This window comes from Coregonus lavaretus, assembly GCF_964263955.1.
Source record: "Coregonus lavaretus genome assembly, contig: HAP1_SCAFFOLD_1907, whole genome shotgun sequence".
NCBI classification, from domain to species: domain Eukaryota; kingdom Metazoa; phylum Chordata; class Actinopteri; order Salmoniformes; family Salmonidae; genus Coregonus; species Coregonus lavaretus.
Window position 1 is genome coordinate 25,001 of NW_028158764.1, and position 6,669 is coordinate 31,669.

Sequence of the window (6,669 nt, forward strand, 5' to 3'; positions counted from 1 at the left end):
ATGCAGATGTAACTATGATATGAAGATGTAACTATGAAGATGTAACTATGATATGAAGATGTAACTATGATATGAAGATGTAACTATGATATGAAGATGTAACTATGATGAGTATCCATATACAAAAAAAAAAAATGTATGCACGCATGACTGTAAGTCGCTTTGGATAAAAGCGTCTGCTAAATGGCATATTATTATTATTATTATTATCTGCCAGTATGGGTCTCTTGTTTAGACGTGTGGATGACAGGCCCAGCCACACGGCGCTGGAACTCATCAGCCAGTTTATTGTGTGGGACTGCTTCAGTGTCAACACCACCGGCATTCAGAACATGTTCAATCCAATAAACAGAAGGATTTTTCCTCAACAGAGATCTCTAAACAAAAATAATTCTGTTGACTTGTTGCCTTCTGCACTGGCATAAATACTGTAAGGGCGGAAATACTCTTGATTACTGTATGTTAATGTTAGTCTCTTCTCTCTGAGATGCCGTCTCTGAAATGTGGGGACCCGTTGTTATGTAAACATTGTCAAGTGTCACACATCTCCCTCTAGCCTGCAGACAAAACAGACTGGCTCCATTCCTATCTGGTCCGCTCCGACATCTAGTTCTCATTGGCTACGATGATAGGGTATGAGTCCTGGTCACATCCAATCCCCAACACACAGCCTGAGATTGTGACAGCTGCTACAGCAACAGAAGATGTCTCTGGTCACAGGCTGGCTGTGGGAGGAGTGTGTGTGTGCGTGTGTGTGTGTGTGTGTGTGTGTGTGTGTGTGTGTGTGTGTGTGTGTGTGTGTGTGTGCGTGCACGTGTGAGCAGAGCTCATCTTGATCTTGTTTTGGGTCTTTCTCTGTGTCACATTACTGTTCTCTTCAGACCCTGAACAGAACCATGTCTTCTCCTTCAGACAGGAGTTGATCCAGTTAGTGGAGTTGTCACCACAGACAGGAGGTGATCCCGTTAGTGGAGTTGTCACCACAGACAGGAGGTGATCCAGTTAGTGGAGTTGTCACCACAGACAGGAGGTGATCCAGTTAGTGGAGTTGTCACCACAGACAGACAGGAGGTGATCCAGTTAGTGGAGTTGTCACCACAGACAGACAGGAGGTGATCCAGTTAGTGGAGTTGTCACCACAGACAGGAGGTGATCCAGTTAGTGGAGTTGTCACCACAGACAGACAGGAGGTGATCCAGTTAGTGGAGTTGTCACCACAGACAGACAGGAGGTGATCAAGTTAGTGGAGTTGTCACCACAGACAGGAGGTGATCCAGTTAGTGGAGTTGTCACCACAGACAGACAGGAGGTGATCCAGTTAGTGGAGTTGTCACCACAGACAGACAGGAGGTGATCCAGTTAGTGGAGTTGTCACCACAGACAGGAGGTGATCCAGTTAGTGGAGTTGTCACCACAGACAGACAGGAGGTGATCCAGTTAGTGGAGTTGTCACCACAGACAGACAGGAGGTGATCCAGTTAGTGGAGTTGTCACCACAGACAGACAGGAGGTGATCCAGTTAGTGGAGTTGTCACCACAGACAGACAGGAGGTGATCCAGTTAGTGGAGTTGTCACCACAGACAGACAGGAGGTGATCCAGTTAGTGGAGTTGTCACCACAGACAGGAGGTGATCCAGTTAGTGGAGTTGTCACCACAGACAGACAGGAGGTGATCCAGTTAGTGGAGTTGTCACCACAGACAGGAGGTGATCCAGTTAGTGGAGTTGTCACCACAGACAGGAGGTGATCCAGTTAGTGGAGTTGTCACCACAGACAGACAGGAGGTGATCCAGTTAGTGGAGTTGTCACCACAGACAGACAGGAGGTGATCCAGTTAGTGGAGTTGTCACCACAGACAGGAGGTGATCCAGTTAGTGGAGTTGTCACCACAGACAGGAGGTGATCAAGTTAGTGGAGTTGTCACCACAGACAGGAGGTGATCCAGTTAGTGGAGTTGTCACCACAGACAGACAGGAGGTGATCCAGTTAGTGGAGTTGTCACCACAGACAGACAGGAGGTGATCCAGTTAGTGGAGTTGTCACCACAGACAGGAGGTGATCCAGTTAGTGGAGTTGTCACCACAGACAGACAGGAGGTGATCCAGTTAGTGGAGTTGTCACCACAGACAGACAGGAGGTGATCCAGTTAGTGGAGTTGTCACCACAGACAGACAGGAGGTGATCCAGTTAGTGGAGTTGTCACCACAGACAGGAGGTGATCCAGTTAGTGGAGTTGTCACCACAGACAGACAGGAGGTGATCCAGTTAGTGGAGTTGTCACCACAGACAGGAGGTGATCCAGTTAGTGGAGTTGTCACCACAGAGAGGAGGTGATCCAGTTAGTGGAGTTGTCACCACAGACAGGAGTTGATCCAGTTAGTGGAGTTGTCACCACAGACAGACAGGAGGTGATCCAGTTAGTGGAGTTGTCACCACAGACAGACAGGAGGTGATCCAGTTAGTGGAGTTGTCACCACAGACAGGAGGTGATCCAGTTAGTGGAGTTGTCACCACAGACAGGAGGTGATCCAGTTGGTGGAGTTGTCACCACAGACAGGAGGTGATCGAGTTAGAGGAGTTGTCACCACAGACAGGAGGTGATCCAGTTAGTGGAGTTGTCACCACAGACAGACAGGAGGTGATCCAGTTAGTGGAGTTGTCACCACAGACAGACAGGAGGTGATCCAGTTAGTGGAGTTGTCACCACAGACAGACAGGAGGTGATCCAGTTAGTGGAGTTGTCACCACAGACAGGGATTCAGTTAGACACAGTGTGTAGAGGTTCATTCACAGTTAACGCCTGTTGAGTGCTCCTCAAGAGTGTGTGTGTGTGTGTGTGTGTGTGTGTGTGTGTGTGTGTGTGAGTGTGATTACGTGATTACGTGATTACGTGACTGAGAGCCTGTGAGCTGTGAAAAGGGCTATAAACGGATGATTGATGAGCAGGAGAGCAATCTCGCTCCTCACCACCACCACCCAGAGAACACACACGGGGTGGTGGAAACAATCAAGTGTGAGCTCAATTAGAAGTGTCAGGACCAGATGAGGGCTCCCTGGTGACTGAGCTGAGTTAGAGCTGTACAGGGGCCAAGGGGAGATGTGGGCTTCGTCCCAAAATGGCACCCCTATTCCCTATGTAGTGCACTACTTTTGACCAGGACCCATAGGGTATTAGGCTCCATTTGGGACTTGGCCGTGGTGTTCTGTAGAGGACGGGGAGAAACAGGGGGACAGAGGATTCTGGGACTTGGCCGTGGTGTTCTGTAGAGGACGGGGAGAAACAGGGGGACAGAGGATTCTGGGACTTGGCCGTGGTGTTCTGTAGAGGACGGGGAGAAACAGGGGGACAGAGGATTCTGGGACTTGGCCGTGGTGTTCTGTAGAGGACGGGGAGAAACAGGGGGACAGAGGATTCTGGGACTTGGCCGTGGTGTTCTGTAGAGGACGGGGAGAAACAGGGGGACAGAGGATTCTGGGACTTGGCCGTGGTGTTCTGTAGAGGACGGGGAGAAACAGGGGGACAGAGGATTCTGCTGCTGTCTGCTCCACTCTGCTCTGTCTGCAGTGATAGTGACAGATGTTACACAGTGATGGGAGGCAGCAGCAGGCAGGACCCTTACTGACCAGGGGGGCTTTGATAGGACCCTTACTGACCAGGGGGGCTTTGATAGGACCCATACTGACCAGGGGGGCTTTGATAGGACCCATGCTGACCAGGGGGGGCTTTGATAGGACCCATGCTGACCAGGGGGGGCTTTGATAGGACCCTTACTGACCAGGGGGGCTTTGATAATGCCAGAGGTTTTGGAGGACTGGGGCTGTAAGGTGTCTGTTACTGATTAACACATCACAACTGTATCAGTGTGTTGATGAATAACCTGATATCTCCAATAAGTCTAGCTTTGACTCTAACATAACCTCTCTCTCTCTCTCTCTCTCTCTCTCTCTCTCTCTCTCTCTCTCTCTCTCTCTCTCTCTCTCTCTCTCTCTCTCTCCCTCTCTCTCTCTATCTCTCTCTCTCCCTCTGTCTCTCTCTCTCCCTCTGTCTCTCTCTCTCTCTCTCTCTCTCTCTCTCTCTCTCTGTCTCTCTCTGTCTCTCTCTCTCTCTGTCTCTCTCTCTCTGTCTCTCTCTCTCTCTGTCTCTCTCTCTCTCTCTCTCTCTCTCTCTCTCTCTCTCTCTCTCTCGCTCTCTCTCTCTCTCTCTCTCTCTCTCTCTCTCTCAATTCAATTCAATTCAATTTAATTTAAGGGCTTTATTGGCATGGGAAACGTGTGTTAACATTGCCAAAGCAAGGGAAGTAGATAGTAAACAAAAGTGAAATAAACAATAAATATTAACAGTAAACATTACACTCAGAAGTTTCAAAAGAATAAAGACATTTCAAATGTCATATTATGTATATATACAGTGTTGTAACAATGTGCAAATAGTTAAAGTACAAAAAGGAAAATAAATACACATAAATATGGGTTGTATTTACAATGGTGTTTGTTCTTCACTGGTTGCCCTTTTCTTGTGGCAACAGGTCACAAATCTTGCAGCTGTGATGGCACGCTGTGGTTTTTCACCCAGTAGATAAGGGAGTTTATCAAAATTGGATTTGTTTTCAAATTCTTTGTGAATCTGTTATCCCCTGATAGAAACTCATAACTAGGTCTGTAACCTTGGTGTTGGTGGACCAGGCCTGTGTGTCTAGCAGTGTTTTTCACCCTCCGTGTGTTCTCCTTCACCCAGGAGGAACCGAGGCCAATGTCAGAGCTGAACAGAACAGAACTAAATGTTCGTTATTGTGTTCATGCCTGGTGTTTTGTCCACAGTAAATTAAGTCCCTAGCTGACCGTAAATTACGCTGCGTTGTAACGGCCTTGGCGTGGTGAGGTCTTAACGAGGAGTCAGGGTAGAGGGGAATAGAGGCAGTGAAACGTTAAGACTCGCATCCCAAATGCCACCTTATTCCCTACATAGTGCACTACTTTTGACCAGCAGTGCTGTGGGGCCCTGGTCAAAAGTAGTGCACTATATAGGGAATAGGGTGCCATTTGGGGTGCGACGCCACGACCATTAACCATTCTGAAGGGCACATTTTCTGCTTTTTAAATCTTCTCAGATCTGACAGAGTTTTAATAGGCCATTATCCCGCGTTAACAGTTAAATTGTCGTTGGACTTAGCTGTTGGATGGTGTTGAAGTACTGGAGCTTTGTGTGGGTTCTGTTGGACAGCTTCAGAAAGCCTTGGAGCCCATGTTGGGGACATGAACATGATCACGTTGGGGGACATGAACATGATCACGTTGGGGACATGAACATGATCACGTTGGGGACATGAACATGATCACGTTGGGGACATGAACATGATCACGTTGGGGACATGAACATGATCACGTTGGGGACATGAACATGATCACGTTGGGGAACTATGAACATGATGTGACTCAGTGGGGTGGGTTAGTTAGGGTTAGTTAGGGTTAGTTAGGGTTAGTTAGGGTGCCCCAACGGCACGTTGGTCATTACAGATGTCCTGAAACACACCTCTCCACCACAGGACACAAACGTGTTGATCTCCGGTGGTGGTGCCGTGGGTGAACTCTGACCTTGATGACCTTTGACACGACAGGGGGTTTTAGGCATTGCTGTTTCCTCTAGCCTCTTTATCATCACTTCTAGAACATTGATCAATTCACTTTAGTTATTAGAACCATTTACACCCTACTGCTGGACACCAAATCAACGTTTATTGGTCCCATACACAGATTTGCAGATGTTATCTCAGGTGCAGTGAAATGCTTGTGTTTCTACCTCCAACAACACAGTAATACCCAGCTATATGCTTGTGTTTCTAGCTCCAACAGTACAGTAATACCTAGCTATATGCTTGTGTTTCTAGCTCCAACAGCACAGTGATACCTAGCTATATGCTTGTGTTTCTAGCTCCAACAGTACAGTAATACCTAGCTATATGCTTGTGTTTCTAGCTCCAACAGTACAGTGATACCTAGCTATATGCTTGTGTTTCTAGCTCCAACAGTACTGTAATACCTAGCTATATGCTTGTGTTTCTAGCTCCAACAGTGCAGTAATACCTAGCTATATGCTTGTGTTTCTAGCTCCAACAGTACAGTAATACCTAGCTATATGCTTGTGTTTCTAGCTCCAACAGTACAGTAATACCTAGCTATATGCTTGTGTTTCTAGCTCCAACAGTACAGTGATACCTAGCTAAATGCTTGTGTTTCTAGCTCCAACAGTGCAGTAATACCTAGCTAAATGCTTGTGTTTCTAGCTCCAACAGTGCAGTAATACCTAGCTATATGCTTGTGTTTCTAGCTCCAACAGTGCAGTAATACCTAGCTATATGCTTGTGTTTCTAGCTCCAACAGCGCAGTAATACCTAGCTATATGCTTGTGTTTCTAGCTCCAACAGTACTGTAATACCTAGCTATATGCTTGTGTTTCTAGCTCCAACAGTTCAGTAATACCTAGCTATATGCTTGTGTTTCTAGCTCCAACAGCGCAGTAATACCTAGCTATATGCTTGTGTTTCTAGCTCCAACAGCGCAGTAATACCTAGCTATATGCTTGTGTTTCTAGCTCCAACAGCGCAGTAATACCTAGCTATATGCTTGTGTTTCTAGCTCCAACAGTACAGTGATACCTAGCTATATGCTTG